The sequence below is a fragment of the Gorilla gorilla genome, chromosome 23, assembly GCF_029281585.2.
Source record: "Gorilla gorilla gorilla isolate KB3781 chromosome 23, NHGRI_mGorGor1-v2.1_pri, whole genome shotgun sequence".
NCBI lineage: Eukaryota > Metazoa > Chordata > Mammalia > Primates > Hominidae > Gorilla > Gorilla gorilla.
In genome coordinates this window covers 51,400,092-51,423,377 of record NC_086018.1, presented here as the reverse complement: position 1 = coordinate 51,423,377, position 23,286 = coordinate 51,400,092, and positions in this window count along the sequence as shown.

The window sequence follows — 23,286 nt, the reverse complement described above, 5'->3', positions numbered from 1 at the left end:
TATGTGTAAACATGAAAATATCTACAGTCATCTCTATAAACATGGAAATATCTACACCGCCATCTGTATGAACATGGAAATATCTACACCGCCATCTCTATAAATGTGGAAATATCTACACCGCTATCGGTATGAACTTGGAAATATCTAAACTGCTATGTGTATAAAATTGAAATTATCTACCCCACTATCTCTATAAACATGGAAATATCTACACTGTTATCTGTATAAACATGGAAATATCAACACCGATATCTGTATAAACATGGAAATATCTTCACCGCTATCTGTATAAACATGGAAATATCTACAATGCTGTCTCTATAAACTTGGAAATAACTACACCACTATCTATATAAACATGGAAATATCTAGACCGCCATCTCTATAAACATGGAAATATCTACACCACCATCTGTATAAACATGGAAATATATATACCGCTATCTGCAAAAACATGGAAATATCTACACCGCCATCTCTATGAACATGGAAATATCTACACCGCCATCTGTACGAACATGGAAATATCTACACCGCCATCTATATGAACATGGAAATATCTACACCGCCATCTGTACAAACATGGACATATCTACAAAGCCATCTATATTAAGATGGAAATATCTACACCGATATCTGTATGAACATGGAAATATCTACACCACTATCTGTATGAACGTGGAAATATCTACACCGCTATCTGTATGAACATGGAAATATCTACACCGCTATCTGTATAAACATGGAAATAACTAAAGAGCTATCTGTATATCAATGGAAATATCTACACTGCTATCTCTATAAACATGCAAATAACTACACTGCTATCTGTATAAACATGAAAATATCTACACCGCCATCTCTATGAACATGGAAATATCTACAACGCCATTTGTATGAACATGGAAATATCTACACCGCCATCTCTATGAACATGGAAATATCTACACCGCCATTTGTATGAACATGGAAATATCTTCACCGCCATCTGTAGGAACATGGAAATATCTTCACCGCCATCTGTATGAACATGGATATATCTACACCGGCATCTGGATGAACATGGAAATATCTACACCGCTATCTGCATGAACATGGAAATATCTACACAGCTATCTGAATATACATGGAAATATCTGCACAGATTTCCCTATAAATATGGAAATAACTACAGCACTATCTCTATAAACTTGGAAATATCTACACCGTCATCTGTATGAACATGGAAATATCTACACTGCCATCTGTACAAACATGGACGTATCTAAACCGCCATCTGTATTAAGATGGAAATATCTACACCGCTATCTGTATAAAGATGGAAATATCTGCCCAACTATCTGTATAAACATGGAAATATCCGCACCACTATCTGTGTAAACATGGAAATGTCTACAGCGCTATCTGTGTAAACATGGAAATATCTACACCGCCATCTCTATAAACGTGGAAATATCCACACCGCTATCTGTATGAACTTGGAAATATCTACAGTGCTCTCGGTATAAAATTGAAATTATCTACACCACTATCTCTATAAACATGGATATATCTACTCTGCTATCTGTATAAACATGGAAATATCTACACCACTATCTGTATAAACATGGAAATATCTTCACCGCTATCTGTATAAACATGGAAATATCTACAGCGCTGTCTATAAACTTGGAAATAACTACACCACTATCTATATAAACATGGAAATATCTAGACCGCCATCTCTATAAACATGGAAATATCTACACCACCATCTGTATAAACATGGAAATATCTATACCGCTATCTGCATAAACATGGAAATATCTACACCGCCATCTCTATGAACATGGAAATATCTACACCGCAATCTGTACAAACATGGACATATCTACAAAGCCATCTTTATTAAGACGGAAATATCTACACCGCTATCTGTATAAACATGGAAATATCTGCCCAACTATCTGTACAAAGATGGAAATATCCGCACCGCTATCTGTATAAACATGGAAATATCTACACCGCTATCTGCATAAACATGGAAATATCCACACCGCTATCTGTGTAAACATGGAAATGTCTACACCGCTATCTGTGTAAACATGGAAATATCTACACCACCATATGTGTAAACATGAAAATATCTACACTGTCATCTCTATAAACATGGAAATATCTACACCGCCATCTGTATGAACATGGAAATATCTACACCGCCATCTCTATAAATGTGGAAATATCTACACCGCTATCGGTATGAACTTGGAAATATCTAAACTGCTATCTGTATAAAATTGAAATTATCTACCCCACTATCTCTATAAACATGGAAATATCTACACTGTTATCTGTATAAACATGGAAATATCAACACCGATATCTGTATAAACATGGAAATATCTTCACCGCTATCTGTATAAACATGGAAATATCTACAATGCTGTCTCTATAAACTTGGAAATAACTACACCACTATCTATATAAACATGGAAATATCTAGACTGCCATCTCTATAAACATGGAAATATCTACACCACCATCTGTATAAACATGGAAATATCTATACCGCTATCTGCAAAAACATGGAAATATCTACACCGCCATCTCTATGAACATGGAAATATCTACACCGCCATCTGTACGAACATGGAAATATCTACACCGCCATCTATATGAACATGGAAATATCTACACCGCCATCTGTACAAACATGGACATATCTACAAAGCCATCTATATTACGATGGAAATATCTACACCGATATCTGTATGAACATGGAAATATCTACACCACTATCTGTATGAACGTGGAAATATCTACACCGCTATCTGTATGAACATGGAAATATCTACACCGCTATCTGTATAAACATGGAAATAACTAAAGAGCTATCTGTATATCAATGGAAATATCTACACTGCTATCTCTATAAACATGCAAATAACTACACTGCTATCTGTATAAACATGGAAATATCTACACCGCCATCTCTATGAACATGGAAATATCTACAACGCCATTTGTATGAACATGGAAATATCTACACCGCCATCTCTATGAACATGGAAATATCTACACCGCCATTTGTATGAACATGGAAATATCTTCACCGCCATCTGTAGGAACATGGAAATATCTTCACCGCCATCTGTATGAACATGGATATATCTACACCGGCATCTGGATGAAAATGGAAATATCTACACCGCTATCTGCATGAACATGGAAATATCTACACAGCTATCTGAATATACATGGAAATATCTGCACAGATTTCCCTATAAATATGGAAATAACTACAGCACTATCTCTATAAACTTGGAAATATCTACACCGTCATCTGTATGAACATGGAAATATCTACACTGCCATCTGTACAAACATGGACGTATCTAAACCGCCATCTGTATTAAGATGGAAATATCTACACCGCTATCTGTATAAAGATGGAAATATCTGCCCAACTATCTGTATAAACATGGAAATATCCGCACCACTATCTGTGTAAACATGGAAATGTCTACAGCGCTATCTGTGTAAACATGGAAATATCTACACCGCCATCAGTGTAAACATGAAAATACCTACACCGCCATCCCCATAAACATGGAAATATCTACACCACAATCTGTATAAGCATGGAAATATCTATACCCCTCTCTGCATAAACATGGAAATATATACACCGCCACCTCTATGAACATGGAAATATCTACACCACTATCTGTATGAACATGGAAATATCTACACCGCTATCTGTATGAACATGGAAATATCTACACCGCTATCTGTATGAACATGCAAATGTCTACACAGCTATCAGTATGAACATGGAAATAACTCCACTGCTATCTGTATAAACATGGAAATATCTACACCGCCATCTCTATGAACATGGAAATATCTACACCGCCATTTGTATGAACATGGAAATATCTACACCGCCATCTCTATGAACATGGAAATATCTACACCGCCATCTGTATGAACATGGAAATACCTTCACCGCCATTTATATGAACATGGATATATCTACATTGGCATCTGGATGAACATGGAAATATCTACACCGCCATCTCTGTGAACATGGAAATATCTACACCGCCGTCTGTACGAACATCTAATTATCTACACCGCCATCTGTATGAACATGTAAATAACTACACCGCCATCTGTATGAACATGGAAATATCTACACCGCTAACTGTATGAACATGGAAATATCAACACCGCTATCTGTAAGAACATGGAAATAACTATACCGCTATCTGTACGAACATGGAAATATCTACATCGCTATCTGTATGAACATGGAAATATCTACACCGCTATCTGTATGAACATGGAAATATCTACACCGCCCTCTGTATGAACATGGAAATATCTAAACCGCTATCTGTATGAACATGCAAATATCTACACTGCTATCTGTATAAAATTGAAATTATCTACACCACTATCTCCATAAACATGGAAATATCTACACTGTTATATATATAAACATGGAAATATCTACACTGCTATCTGTATAAACATGGAAATATCTTCACCGCTATCTGTATAAACATGGAAATATCTACACCGCTATCTGCATAAACATGGAAATATCTACACTGCCATTCATACGAACATGGAAATATCTACACGGCCATCTGTATGAACCTGAAAATATCTACACCGCCACCTGTATGAACATGGAAATATCTACACCGCTAACTGTATGAACATGGAAATATCTACACCGCTATCTGTATGAACATGGAAATATCTACACCGCCATCTCTATAAACGTGAAAATATCTACACAGCTATCGGTATGAACTTGGAAATATCTACACTGCTATCTGTATAAAATTGAAATTATCTACACCACTATCTCCATAAACATAGAAATATCTACACTGTTATCTGTATAAACATGGAAATATCTACACTGCTATCTGTATAAACATGGAAATATCTTCACCGCTATCTGTATAAACATGGAAACCCCTACAACGCTGTCTCTATAAACTTGGAAATAACTACACCACTATCTCCATAACCATGGAAATATCTACACCGCTAACTATATGAACAGGGAAATATCTACACCGCTATCTGTATGAAAATGGAAATATCTTCACCGCTATCTGTATAAACATGGAAATATCTACAACGCTGTCTCTATAAACTTGGAAATAACTACACCACTATCTCTATAAACATGGAAATATCTACACCGCTAACTGTATGAACATGGAAATATCTACACCGCTATCTGTATGAACATGGAAATATCTACACCGCTATCTGTATGAACATGGAAATATCTACACCGCTATCTGTATGAACATGCAAATATCTACACAGCTAATGGTATATCAATGGAAATATCTACACTACTATCTCTATAAACATGGAAATAACTACACTGCTATCTGTATAAACATGGAAATATCTACACCGCCATCTCTATGGACATGGAAATATCTACACCGCCATCTGTATGAACATGGAAATATCTACACCGCTAACTGTATGAACATGGAAATATCAACACCGCTATCTGTAAGAACATGGAAATAACTATACCGCTATATGTACGAACATGGAAATATCTACACCGCTATCTGTATGAACACGGAAATATCTACACCGCTATCTGTATGAACATGGAAATATCTACACCGCCCTCTGTATGAACATGCAAATATCTACACCGCTATCTGTATGAACATGCAAATATCTACACTGCTATCTGTATAAAATTGAAATTATCTACACCACTATCTCCATAAAAATGGAAATATCTACACTGTTATATATATAAACATGGAAATATCTACACTGCTATCTGTATAAACATGGAAATATCTTCACCGCTATCTGTATAAACATGGAAATATCTACACCGCTATCTGCATAAACATGGAAATATCTACACTGCCATTCATACGAACATGGAAATATCTACACGGCCATCTGTATGAACCTGAAAATATCTACACCGCCACCTGTATGAACATGGAAATATCTACACCGCTAACTGTATGAACATGGAAATACCTACACCGCTATCTGTATGAACATGGAAATATCTACACCGCCATCTCTATAAACGTGAAAATATCTACACAGCTATCGGTATGAACTTGGAAATATCTACACTGCTATCTGTATAAAATTGAAATTATCTACACCACTATCTCAATAAACATAGAAATATCTACACTGTTATCTGTATAAACATGGAAATATCTACACTGCTATCTGTATAAACATGGAAATATCTTCACCGCTATCTGTATAAACATGGAAACCCCTACAACGCTGTCTCTATAAACTTGGAAATAACTACACCACTATCTCCATGACCATGGAAATATCTACACCGCTAACTATATGAACAGGGAAATATCTACACCGCTATCTGTATGAACATGGAAATATCTTCACCGCTATCTGTATAAACATGGAAATATCTACAACGCTGTCTCTATAAACTTGGAAATATCTACACCACTATCTCTATAAACATGGGAATATCTACACCGCTAACTGTATGAACATGGAAATATCTACACCGCTATCTGTATGAACATGGAAATATCTTCACCACTATCTGTAAAAACATGGAAATATCTACAACGCTGTCTCTATAAACTTGGAAATAACTACACCACTATCTCTATAAACATGGAAATATCTACACCGCTAACTGTATGAACATGGAAATATCTACACCGCTATCTGTATGAACATGGAAATATCTACACCGCTATCAGTATGAACATGGAAATATCTACACCGCTATCTGTATGAACATGCAAATATCTACACAGCTAATGGTATATCAATGGAAATATCTACACTACTATCTCTATAAACATGGAAATAACTACACTGCTATCTGTATAAACATGGAAATATCTACACCGCCATCTCTATGGACATGGAAATATCTACACCGCCATTTGTATGAACATGGAAATATCTACACCGCCATCTCTATGAACATGGAAATATCTACACCGCCATTTGTATGAACATGGAAATATCTACACCGCCGTCTGTATGAACATGGAAATATCTTCACTGTCATCTGTATGAGCATGGATATATCTACACCGGCATCTGGATGAACATGGAAATATCTACACCGGTATCTGCATGAACATGGAAATATCTACACAGCTATCTGCATATACATGGAAATATCTACACAGATTTCTGTATAAATATGGAAATAACTACAGCGCTATCTCTATAAACTTCGAAATATCTACACCACCATCTGTATGAACATGGAAATATCTACACCGCCATCTGTACGAACATGGACATATCTACACCGCCATCTGTATTAAGATGGAAATATCTACACCGCTATCTGTATAAACATGGAAATATCTGCCCAACTATCTGTATAAACATGGGAATATCCTCACCGCTATCTGTATAAACATGGAAATATCTACACCGCTATCTGCATAAACAACGAAATATCCACACCGCTATCTGTGTAAACATGGAAATGTCTACACCGCTATCTGTGTAAACATGGAAATATCTACACCGCCATCTGTGTAAACATGGGAATATCTACACCGCCGGTTCTATAAACATGGAAATAACTACACCGCCATCTGTACGAACATGGAAATATCTACACCGCCATCTCTATAAACGTGGAAATATCTACACCGATATCTTTATGAACTTGGAAATATCTACACTGCTATCTGTATAAAATTGAAATTATCTACACCACTATCTGTATAAACATGGAAATATCTACACTGCTATCTGTATAAACATGAAAATATCTACACCGCTATCTGTATAAACATGGAAACAGCTTCACCGTTATCTGTATAAACATGGAAATATCTACAACGCTGTCTCTATAGACTTGGAAATAACTACACCACTATCTCTATAAACATAGAAATATCTACACCGCCATCTCTATAAACATGGAAATATCTACACCACCATCGGTTTTAACATGGAAATATCTATACCGCTATCTGCATAAACATGGAAATATCTACACCGCCATCTCTATGAACATGGAAATATCTACACGGCCATCTGTACGAACATGGAAATATCTACACCGCCATCTGTATGAACATGTAAATATCTACACCGCCATCTGTATGAACATGGAAATATCTACACCGCTAACTGTATGACCATGGAAATACCTACACCGCTATCTGTATGAACATGGAAATATCTACACCGTTATCTGTATGAACATGGAAATATCTACACCGCTATCTGTATGAACATGGAAATATCTACACCGCTATCTGTACGAAGATGGAAATATCTACACCGCTATCTGCATGAACATGCAAATATCTACACAGCTATGTGTATATCAATGGAAATATCTACACTGCTATCTCTATAAACATGAAAATAACTACACTGCTATCTGTATAAACATGGAAATATCTACACTGCCATCTCTATGAACATGGAAATATCTACACGGCCATTTGTATGAACATGGAAATATCTACACCGCCATCTCTATGAACATGTAAATATCTACACCGCCATTTGTATGAACATGGAAATATCTACACAGCCATCAGTATGAACATGGAAATATCTACACCGCCATCTATATAAACGTGGAAATATCTACATCGCTATCTGTATGAACTTGGAAATATCTACACAGCTACCTGTATAAAATTGAAAATATCTACACCACTATCTCTATAAACATGGAAATAACTACACTGCTATCTGTATAAACATGGAAATATCTACACCGCCATCTCTATGAACATGGAAATATCTACACCGCCATCTGTTCGAACATGGACATATCTACACCGCCATCTGTATTAAGATGGAAATATCTACACCGCTATCTGTATAAACATGGAAATATCTGCCTATCTGTATAAACATGGAAATATCTGCACCGATATCTGTATAAACATGGAAATATCTACACCGCTATATGTATAAACATGGAAATATCCACAACGCTATCTATGTAAACATGGAAATGTCTACACCGCTATCTGTGTAAACATGGAAATATCTACACCGCCATCTGTGTAAACATGAAAATATCCACACCGCCATCTATATAAACATGGAAATATCTACACCGCCATCTGTATGAACATGGAAATATCTAAACCGCCATCTCTATAAACGTGGTAATATCTACACCGATCTCTGTATGAACTTGGAAATATCTACACTGCTATCTGGATAAAATTGAAATTATCTACACCACTATCTCTACATACATGGAAATATCTACACTGTTATTTGTATAAAAATGGAAATATCTACACCGCTGTCTCTATAAACTTGGAAATAACTACACCACTATCTCTATAAACATGGAAATATCTTCCCCGCTAACTGTATGAACATGGAAATATCTACCCCGCTATATGTATGAACATGGAAATATCTACACCGCTATCTGTATGAACATGGAAATATCTACACCGCTATCTGTATGAACATGGAAATATCTACACCGCTGTCTCTATAAACTTGGAAATAACTACACCACTATCTCTATAAACATGGAAATATCTTCCCCGCTAACTGTATGAACATGGAAATATCTACCCCGCTATATGTATGAACATGGAAATATCTACACCGCTATCTGTATGAACATGGAAATATCTACACCGCTATCTGTATTAACATGGAAATATCTACACCGCTATCTGAATAAACATGCAAATATCTACATTGCTATCTGTATATCAATGGAAATATCTACACTGCTATCTCTATAAACATGGAAATAACAACACTGCTATCTGTATAAACATGGAAATATCTACACCGCCATCTCTATGAACATGGAAATATCAACACCGCCATTTGTATGAACATGGAAATATCTACACCGCCATCTCTATGAACATGGAAATATCTACACCGCCATTTGTATGAACATGGAAATATCTACACCGCCATCTGTATGAACATGGAAATATCTTCACCGCCATCTGTATGAACATGTACATATCTACACCGGCATCTGGATGAACATGGAAATATCTACACCGCTATCTGCATGAACATGGAAATATCTACACAGCTATCTAAATATACATGGAAATATCTACACAGATTTCTCTATAAATATGGAAATAACTACAGCACTATCTGTATAAACTTCGAAATATCTAAACCGCCGTCTGTATGAACATGGAAATATCTACACTGCCATCTGTACAAACATGGACATATCTACACCGCCATCTGTATTAAGATGGAAATATCTACACCGCTATCTGTATAACCATGGAAATATCTAGCCAACTATCTGTATAAACATGGAAAAATCCGCACCGCTATCTGTATAAACATGGAAATATCTACACTGCTATCTGCATAAACATGGAAATATCCACACCGCTATCTGTGTAAACATGGAAAAGTCTACAGCGCTATCTGTGTAAACATGGAAATATCTATACCGCTATCTGCATAAACATGGAAATATCTACACCGCCATCTCTATGAACATGGAAATATCTACACCGCCATCTGCACGAACATGGAAATATCTACACCGCCATCTGTATGAACATGTAAATATCTACACCGCCATGTGTATGAACATGGAAATATCTACACCGCTAACTGTATGAACATGGAAATATCTACACCGCTATCTGTATGAACATGGAAATATCTACACCGCTATCTGTATGAACATGGAAATAGCTACACAGCTATCTGTATATCAATGGAAATATCTACATTGCTATCTCTATAAATATGGAAATATCTTCACTGCTATCTGTATGAACATGAAAATATCTACACAGCCACCTGTACAAACATGGAAATAACTACACTGCCATCCGTACGAACATGGAAGTATCTACACCGCCATCTGTATGAACATGTAAATATCTACACCGCTAACTGTATGAACATGGAAATATTTACACCGCTATCTGTGTGAACATGGAAATATCTACACCACTATCTGTATGAACATGGAAATATCTACACCGCTATCCGTATGAACATGGAAATATCTACACCGCTATCTGTAAGAACATGCAAATATGTACACAGCTATCTGTATATCAATGGAAATATCTACACTGCTATCTCTATAAACATGGAAATAACTACACTGCTATCTGTATAAACATGGAAATATCTACACTGCCATCTCTATGAACATGGAAATATCTACAGTGCCATTTGTATGAACACGGAAATGTCTCCACCGCCATCTCCATGAACATGGAAATATCTACACCGCCATTTGTATGAACATGGAAATATCTACACCGCCATCTGTATCAACATGGAAATATCTTCACCGCTATCTGTATGAACATGGAAATATCTACACCACCATTTGTATGAACATGGAAATATCTAGAAAGCCATCTGTATGAACATGGAAATATCTTCACCGCTATCTGTATAAACCTGGAAATATCTACACTGCTATCTGCATAAACATGGAAATATCCACACCGCTATCTGTGTAAACATGGAAATGTCTACACCGCTATCTGTGTTAACATGGAAATATCTACACCGCCATCTGTGTAAACATGAAAATATCTACTCCGCCATCTCTATAAACATGGAAATATCTACACCGCCATCTGTATGAACATGTAAATATCTACACCGTCATCTCTATAAACGTGGAAATACCTACACCGCTATCAGTATGAACTTGGAAATATCTACACTGCTATCTGTATAAAATTGAAATTATCTACAACACTATCTCCATAAACATGGAAATATCTACACTGTTATCTGTATAAACATGGAAATATCTACACTGCTATCTGTTTAAACATGGAAATATCTTCACCGCTATCTGTATAAACATGGAAATATCTACACCGCTATCAGCATAAACATGGAAATATCTACACTGCCATTCGTACGAACATGGAAATATCTACACGGCCATCTGTATGAACATGACAATATCTACACCGCCACCTGTATGAACATGGAAATATCTACACCGCTAACTGGATTAACATGGAAATATCTACACCGCTATCTGTATGAACATGGAAATATGTACACCGCCATCTCTATTAACGTGAAAATATCTACACCGCTATCGGTATGAACTTGGAAATATCTACACTGCTATCTGTATAAAATTGAAATTATCTACACCACTATCTCCATAAACATAGAAATATCTACACTGTAATCTGTATAAACATGGAAATATCTACACTGCTATCTGTATAAACATGGAAATATCTTCACCGCTATCTGTATAAACATGGAAACCCCTACAACGCTGTCTCTATAAACTTGGAAATAACTACACCACTATCTCTATAAACATGGAAATATATACACAGCTAAGTAAATGAACATGGAAATATCTACACCGCTATCTGTATGAACATGGAAATATCTTCACCGCTATCTGTATAAACATGGAAATATTTACAACACTGTCTCTATAAACTTGGAAATAACTACACCACTATCTCTATAAACATGGAAATATCTACACCGCTAACTGTATGAACATGGAAATATCTACACCGCTATCTGTATGAACATGGAAATATCTACACCGCTATCTGTATGAACATGGAAATATCTACACCGCTATCTGTATGAACATGGAAATAGCTACACAGCTATCTGTATATCAATGGAAATATCTACACTGCTATCTCTATAAACGTGGAAATAACTACACTGCTATCTGTATAAACATGGAAATATCTACACCACCATCTCTATGAACATGGAAATATCTACACCGCCATTTGTATGAACATGGAAATATCTACACCGCCATCTCTATGAACATGGAAATATCTACACCGCCATTTGTATGAACATGGAAATATCTACACCGCCATCTGTATGAACATGGAAATATCTTCACCACCATCTGTATGAACATGGATATATCTACACAGGCATCTGGATGAACCTGGAAATATCTACACCGCTATCTGCATGAACATGGAAATATCTACACAGCTATCTGCATATACATGGGAATATCTGCCCAACTATCTGTATAATCATGGAAATATCCGCACCGCTATCTGTATAAACATGGAAATATCTACACCGCTATCTGCATAAACATGGAAATATCCACACTGCTATCTGTGTAAACATGGAAATGTCTACACCGCTATCTGTGTAAACATGGAAATATCTACACCGCCATCTGTGTAAACATGAAAATATCTACACCGCCATCTCTATAAACATGGAAATATCTACACCGCCGTCTGTATGAACATGGAAATATCTACACCGCCATCTCTATAAACGTGGAAATATCCACACCGCTATCTGTATGAACTTGGAAATATCTACAGTGCTCTCGGTATAAAATTGAAATTATCTACACTACTATCTCTATAAACATGGATATATCTACTCTGCTATCTGTATAAACATGGAAATATCTACACCACTATCAGTATAAACATGGAAATATCTTCACCGCTATCTGTATAAACATGGAAATATCTACAGCGCTGTCTCTATAAACTTGGAAATAACTACACCACTATCTATATAAACATGGAAATATCTAGACCGCCATCTCTATAAACATGGAAATATCTACACCACCATCTGTATAAACATGGAAATATCTATACCGCTATCTGCATAAACATGGAAATATCTACACCGCCATCTCTATGAACATGGAAATATCTACACCGCCATCTGTACAAACATGGACATATCTACAAAGCCATCTTTATTAAGACGGAAATATCTACACCGCTATCTGTATAAACATGGAAATATCTGCCCAACTATCTGTACAAAGATGGAAATATCCGCACCGCTATCTGTATAAACATGGAAATATCTACACCGCTATCTGCATAAACATGGAAATATCCACACCGCTATCTGTGTAAACATGGAAATGTCTAAACCGCTATCTGTGTAAACATGGAAATATCTACACCACCATATGTGTAAACATGAAAATATCTACACTGTCATCTCTATAAACATGGAAATATCTACACCGCCATCTGTATGAACATGGAAATATCTACACCGCCATCTCTATGAATGTGGAAATATCTACACCGCTATCGGTATGAACTTGGAAATATCTAAACTGCTATCTGTATAAAATTGAAATTATCTACCCCACTATCTCTATAAACATGGAAATATCTACACTGTTATCTGTATAAACATGGAAATATCAACACCGATATCTGTATAAACATGGAAATATCTTCACCGCTATCTGTATAAACATGGAAATATCTACAACGCTGTCTCTATAAACTTGGAAATAACTACACCACTATCTATATAAACATGGAAATATCTAGACCGCCATCTCCATAAACATGGAAATATCTACACCACCATCTGTATAAACATGGAAATATCTATACCGCTATCTGCATAAACATGGAAATATCTACACCGCCATCTCTATGAACATGGAAATATCTACACCGCCATCTGTACAAACATGGACATATCTACAAAGCCATCTATATTAAGATGGAAATATCTACACCGATATCTGTATGAACATGGAAATATCTACACCGCTATCTGTATGAACGTGGAAATATCTACACCGCTATCTCTATGAACATGGAAATATCTACACCGCTATCTGTATAAACATGGAAATAACTAAAGAGCTATCTGTATATCAATGGAAATATCTACACTGCTATCTCTATAAACATGCAAATAACTACACTGCTATCTGTATAAACATGGAAATATCTACACCGCCATCTCTATGAACATGGAAATATCTACAACGCCATTTGTATGAACATGGAAATATCTACACCGCCATCTCTATGAACATGGAAATATCTACACCGCCATTTGTATGAACATGGAAATATCTTCACCGCCATCTGTAGGAACATGGAAATATCTTCACCGCCATCTGTATGAACATGGATATATCTACACCGGCATCTGGATGAACATGGAAATATCTACACCGCTATCTGCATGAACATGGAAATATCTACACAGCTATCTGAATATACATGGAAATATCTGCACAGATTTCCCTATAAATATGGAAATAACTACAGCACTATCTCTATAAACTTGGAAATATCTACACCGTCATCTGTATGAACATGGAAATATCTACACTGCCATCTGTACAAACATGGACGTATCTAAACCACCATCTGAATTAAGATGGAAATATCTACACCGCTATCTGTATAAAGATGGAAATATCTGCCCAACTATCTGTATAAACATGGAAATATCCGCACCACTATCTGTGTAAACATGGAAATGTCTACAGCGCTATCTGTGTAAACATGGAAATATCTACACCGCCATCAGTTTAAACATGAAAATACCTACACCGCCATCCCCATAAACATGGAAATATCTACACCACAATCTGTATAAGCATGGAAATATCTATACCCCTCTCTGCATAAACATGGAAATATCTACACCGCCACCTCTATGAACATGGAAATATCTACACCACTATCTGTATGAACATGGAAATATCTACACCGCTATCTGTATGAACATGGAAATATCTACACTGCTATCTGTATGAACATGCAAATGCCTACACAGCTATCAGTATGAACATGGAAATAACTCCACTGCTATCTGTATAAACATGGAAATATCTACACCGCCATCTCTATGAACATGGAAATATCTACACCGCCATTTGTATGAACATGGAAATATCTACACCGCCATCTCTATGAACATGGAAATATCTACACCGCCATCTGTATGAACATGGAAATACCTTCACCGCCATTTGTAGGAACATGGATATATCTACATTGGCATCTTGATGAACATGGAAATATCTACACCGCCATCTCTGTGAACATGGAAATATCTACACCGCCATCTGTACGAACATCTAATTATCTACACCGCCATCTGTATGAACATGTAAATAACTACACCGCCATCTGTATGAACATGGAAATATCTACACCGCTAACTGTATGAACATGGAAATATCAACACCGCTATCTGTAAGAACATGGAAATATCTATACCGCTATCTGTACGAACATGGAAATATCTACACCGCTATCTGTATGAACATGGAAATATCTACACCGCTATCTGTATGAACATGGAAATATCTACACCGCCCTCTGTATGAACATGGAAATATCTACACCGCTATCTGTATGAACATGGAAATATCTACACCGCCCTCTGTATGAACATGGAAATATCTACACCGCTATCTGCATAAACATGGAAATATCTACAATGCCATTCATACGAACATGGAAATATCTACACGGCCATCTGTATGAACCTGAAAATATCTACACCGCCACCTGTATGAACATGGAAATATCTACACCGCTAACTGTATGAACATGGAAATATCTACACCGCTATCTGTATGAACATGGAAATATCTACACCGCCATCTCTATAAACGTGAAAATATCTACACAGCTATCGGTATGAACTTGGAAATATCTACACTGCTATCTGTATAAAATTGAAATTATCTACACCACTATCTCCATAAACATAGAAATATCTACACTGTTATCTGTATAAACATGGAAATATCTACACTGCTATCTGTATAAACATGGAAATATCTTCACCGCTATCTGTATAAACATGGAAACCCCTACAACGCTGTCTCTATAAACTTGGAAATAACTACACCACTATCTCCATAACCATGGAAATCTCTACACCGCTAACTATACGAACAGGGAAATATCTACACCGCTATCTGTATGAACATGGAAATATCTTCACCGCTATCTGTATAAACATGGAAATATCTACAACGCTGTCTCTATAAACTTGGAAATAACTACACCACTATCTCTATAAACATGGAAATATCTACACCGCTAACTGTATGAACATGGAAATATCAACACCGCTATCTGTATGAACATGGAAATATCTTCACCACTATCTGTATAAACATGGAAATATCTACAACGCTGTCTCTATAAACTTGGAAATAACTACACCACTATCTCTATAAACATGGAAATATCTACACCGCTAACTGTATGAACATTGAAATATCTACACCGCTATCTGTATGAACATGCAAATATCTACACAGCTAATGGTATATCAATGGAAATATCTACACAACTATCTCTATAAACATGGAAATAACTACACTGCTATCTGTATAAACATGGAAATATCTACACCGCCATCTCTATGAACATGGAAATATCTACACCGCCATTTGTATGAACATGGAAATATCTACACCGCCATCTCTATGAACATGGAAATATCTACACCGCCATTTGTATGAACATGGAAATATCTACACCGCCGTCTGTATGAACATGGAAATATCTTCACCGCCATCTGTATGAGCATGGATATATCTACACCGGCATCTAGATGAACATGGAAATATCTACACCGGTATCTGCATGAACATGGAAATATCTACACAGCTATCTGCATATACATGGAAATATCTACACAGATTTCTGTATAAATATGGAAATAACTACAGCGCTATCTCTATAAACTTCGAAATATCTACACCACCATCTGTATGAACATGGAAATATCTACACCGCCATCTGTACGAACATGGACATATCTACACCGCCATCTGTATTAAGATGGAAATATCTACACCGCTATCTGTATAAACATGGAAATATCTGCCCAACTATCTGTATAAACATGGAAATATCCGCACCGCTATCTGTATAAACATGGAAATATCTACACTGCTATCTGCATAAACAAGGAAATATCCACACCGCTATCTGTGTAAACATGGAAATGTCTACACCGCTATCTGTGTAAACATGGAAATATCTACACCGCCATCTGTGTAAACATGGGAATATCTACACCGCCGTCTCTATAAACATGGAAATAACTACACCGCCATCTGTACGAACATGGAAATATCTACACCGCCATCTCTATAAACGTGGAAATATCTACACCGATATCTTTATGAACTTGGAAATATCTACACTGCTATCTGTATAAAATTGAAATTATCTACACCACTATCTGTATAAACATGGAAATATCTACACTGCTATCTGTATAAACATGAAAATATCTACACCGCTATCTGTATAAACATGGAAACAGCTTCACCGTTATCTGTATAAACATGGAAATATCTACAACGCTGTCTCTATAGACTTGGAAATAACTACACCACTATCTCTATAAACATAGAAATATCGAGACCGCCATCTCTATAAACATGGAAATATCTACACCACCATCGGTTTTAACATGGAAATATCTATACCGCTATCTGCATAAACATGGAAATATCTACACCGCCATCTCTATGAACATGGAAATATCTACACGGCCATCTGTACGAACATGGAAATATCTACACCGCCATCTGTATGAACATGTAAATATCTACACCGCCATCTGTATGAACATGGAAATATCTACACCGCTAACTGTATGACCATGGAAATACCTACACCGCTATCTGTATGAACATGGAAATATCTACACCGTTATCTGTATGACCATGGAAATACCTACACCGCTATCTGTATGAACATGGAAATATCTACACCGTTATCTGTATGAACATGGAAATATCTACACCGCTATCTGTATGAACATGGAAATATCTACACCGCTATCTGTACGAAGATGGAAATATCTACACCGCTATCTGCATGAACATGCAAATATCTACACAGCTATGTGTATATCAATGGAAATATCTACACTGCTATCTCTATAAACATGAAAATAACTACACTGCTATCTGTATAAACATGGAAATATCTACACTGCCATCTCTATGAACATGGAAATATCTACACGGCCATTTGTATGAACATGGAAATATCTACACCGCCATCTCTATGAACATGTAAATATCTACACCGCCATTTGTATGAACATGGAAATATCTACACAGCCATCAGTATGAACATGGAAATATCTACACCGCCATCTATATAAACGTGGAAATATCTACATCGCTATCTGTATGAACTTGGAAATATCTACACAGCTACCTGTATAAAATTGAAAATATCAACACCACTATCTCTATAAACATGGAAATAACTACACTGCTATCTGTATAAACATGGAAATATCTACACCGTCATCTCTATGAACATGGAAATATCTACACCGCCATCTGTTCGAACATGGACATATCTACACCGCCATCTGTATTAAGATGGAAATATCTACACCGCTATCTGTATAAACATGGAAATATCTGCCTATCTGTATAAACATGGAAATATCTGCACCGATATCTGTATAAACATGGAAATATCTACACCGCTATATGTATAAACATGGAAATATCCACAACGCTATCTAGGTAAACATGGAAATGTCTACACCGCTATCTGTGTAAACATGGAAATATCTACACCGCCATCTGTGTAAACATGAAAATATCTACACCGCCATCTATATAAACATGGAAATATCTACACCGCCATCTGTATGAACATGGAAATATCTAAACCGCCATCTCTATAAACGTGGAAATATCTACACCGATCTCTGTATGAACTTGGAAATATCTACACTGCTATCTGGATAAAATTGAAATTATCTACACCACTATCTCTACATACATGGAAATATCTACACTGTTATCTGTATAAAAATGGAAATATCTACACCGCTGTCTCTATAAACTTGGAAATAACTACACCAATATCTCTATAAACATGGAAATATCTTCCCCGCTAACTGTATGAACATGGAAATATCTACACCGCTATATGTATGAACATGGAAATATCTACACCGCTATCTGTATGAACATGGAAATATCTACACCGCTATCTGTATGAACATGGAAATATCTACACCGCTGTCTCTGTAAACTTGGAAATAACTACACCACTATCTCTATAAACATGGAAATATCTTCCCCGCTAACTGTATGAACATGGAAATATCTACCCCGCTATATGTACGAACATGGAAATATCTACACCGCTATCTGTATGAACATGGAAATATCTACACCGCTATCTGTATTAACATGGAAATATCTACACCGCTATCTGTATAAACATGCAAATATCTACATTGCTATCTGTATATCAATGGAAATATCTACACTGCTATCTCTATAAACATGGAAATAACAACACTGCTATCTGTATAAACATGAAATATCTACACCGCCATCTCTATGAACATGGAAATATCTACACCGCCATTTGTATGAACATGGAAATATCTACACCGCCATCTCTATGAACATGGAAATATCTACACCGCCATTTGTATGAACATGGAAATATCTACACCGCCATCTGTATGAACATGGAAATATCTTCACTGCCATCTGTATGAACATGTACATATCTACACCGGCATCTGGATGAACATGGAAATATCTACACTGCTATCTGCATGAACATGGAAATATCTACACAGCTATCTAAATATACATGGAAATATCTACACAGATTTCTCTATAAATATGGAAATAACTACAGCGCTATCTGTATAAACTTCGAAATATCTAAACCGCCGTCTGTATGAACATGGAAATATCTACACTGCCATCTGTACAAACATGGACATATCTACACCGCCATCTGTATTAAGATGGAAATATCTACACCGCTATCTGTATAACCATGGAAATATCTAGCCAACTATCTGTATAAACATGGAAAAATCCGCACCGCTATCTGTATAAACATGGAAATATCTACACTGCTATCTGCATAAACATGGAAATATCCACACCGCTATCTGTGTAAACATGGAAAAGTCTACAGCGCTATCTGTGTAAACATGGAAATATCTATACCGCTATCTGCATAAACATGGAAATATCTACACCGCCATCTCTATGAACATGGAAATATCTACACCGCCATCTGCACGAACATGGAAATATCTACACCGCCATCTGTATGAACATGTAAATATCTACACCGCCATGTGTATGAACATGGAAATATCTACACCGCTAACTGTATGAACATGGAAATATCTACACCGCTATCTGTATGAACATTGAAATATCTACACCGTCATCTGTATGAACATCGAAATATCTACACCGCAATCTGTATGAACATGGAAATATCTACACCGCTATCTGTTCGAACATGGAAATATCTACACCGCTATCTGTATGAACATGCAAATATGTACACAGCTATCTGTATATCAATGGAAATATCTACATTGCTATCTCTATAAATATGGAAATATCTACACTGCTATCTGTATGAACATGAAAATATCTACACAGCCACCTGTACAAACATGGAAATATCTACACTGCCATCCGTACGAACATGGAAGTATCTACACCGCCATCTGTATGAACATGTAAATATCTACACCGCTAACTGTATGAACATGGAAATATTTACACCGCTATCTGTGTGAACATGGAAATATCTACACCACTATCTGTATGAACATGGAAATATCTACACCGCTATCCGTATGAACATTTAAATATCTACACCGCTATCTGTAAGAACATGCAAATATGTACACAGCTATCTGTATATCAATGGAAATATCTACACTGCTATCTCTATAAACATGGAAATAACTACACTGCTATCTGTATAAACATGGAAATATCTACACTGCCATCTCTATGAACATGGAAATATCTACAGTGTCATTTGTATGAACACGGAAATATCTCCACCGCCATCTCCATGAACATGGAAATATCTACACCGCCATTTGTATGAACATGGAAATATCTACACCGCCATCTGTATCAACATGGAAATATCTTCACCGCTATCTGTATGAACATGGAAATATCTACACCACCATTTGTATGAACATGGAAATATCTACAAAGCCATCTGTATGAACATGGAAATATCTTCACCGCTATCTGTATAAACCTGGAAATATCTACACCGCTATCTGCATAAACATGGAAATATCCACACCGCTATCTGTGTAAACATGGAAATGTCTACACCGCTATCTGTGTTAACATGGAAATATCTACATCGCCATCTGTGTAAACATGAAAATATCTACTCCGCCATCTCTATAAACATGGAAATATCTACACCGCCATCTGTATGAACATGTAAATATCTACACCGTCATCTCTATAAACGTGGAAATACCTACACCGCTATCAGTATGAACTTTGAAATATCTACACTGCTATCTGTATAAAATTGAAATTATCTACAACACTATCTCCATAAACATGGAAATATCTACACTGTTATCTGTATAAACATGGAAATATCTACACTGTTATCTGTTTAAACATGGAAATATCTTCACCGCTATCTGTGTAATCATGGAAATATCTACACCGCTATCAGCATAAACATGGAAATATCTACACTGCCATTCGTACGAACATGGAAATATCTACACGGCCATCTGTATGAACATGACAATATCTACACCGCCACCTGTATGAACATGGAAATATCTACACCGCTAACTGGATTAACATGGAAATATCTACACCGCTATCTGTATGAACATGGAAATATCTACACCGCCATCTCTATAAACGTGAAAATATCTACACCGCTTTCGGTATGAACTTGGAAATATCTACACTGCTATCTGTATAAAATTGAAATTATCTACACCACTATCTCCATAAACATAGAAATATCTACACTGTAATCTGTATAAACATGGAAATATCTACACTGCTATCTGTATAAACATGGAAATATCTTCACCGCTATCTGTATAAACATGGAAACCCCTACAACGCTGTCTCTATAAACTTGGAAATAACTACACCACTATCTCTATAAACATGGAAATATATACACAGCTAAGTAAATGAACATGGAAATATCTACACCGCTATCTGTATGAACATGGAAATATCTTCACCGCTATCTGTATAAACATGGAAATATTTACAACGCTGTCTCTATAAACTTGGAAATAACTACACCACTATCTCTATAAACATGGAAATATCTACACCGCTAACTGTATGAACATGGAAATATCTACACCGCTATCTGTATGAACATGGAAATATCTACACCGCTATCTGTATGAACATGGAAATAGCTACACCGCTATCTGTATGAACATGGAAATAGCTACACAGCTATCTGTATATCAATGGAAATATCTACACTGCTATCTCTATAAACATGGAAATATCTACACTGCTATCTGTATAAACATGGAAATATCTACACCGCCATCTCTATGAACATGGAAATATCTACACCGCCATTTGTATGAACATGGAAATATCTACACCGCCATCTCTATGAACATGGAAATATCTACACCGCCATTTGTATGAACATGGAAATATCTACACCGCCATCT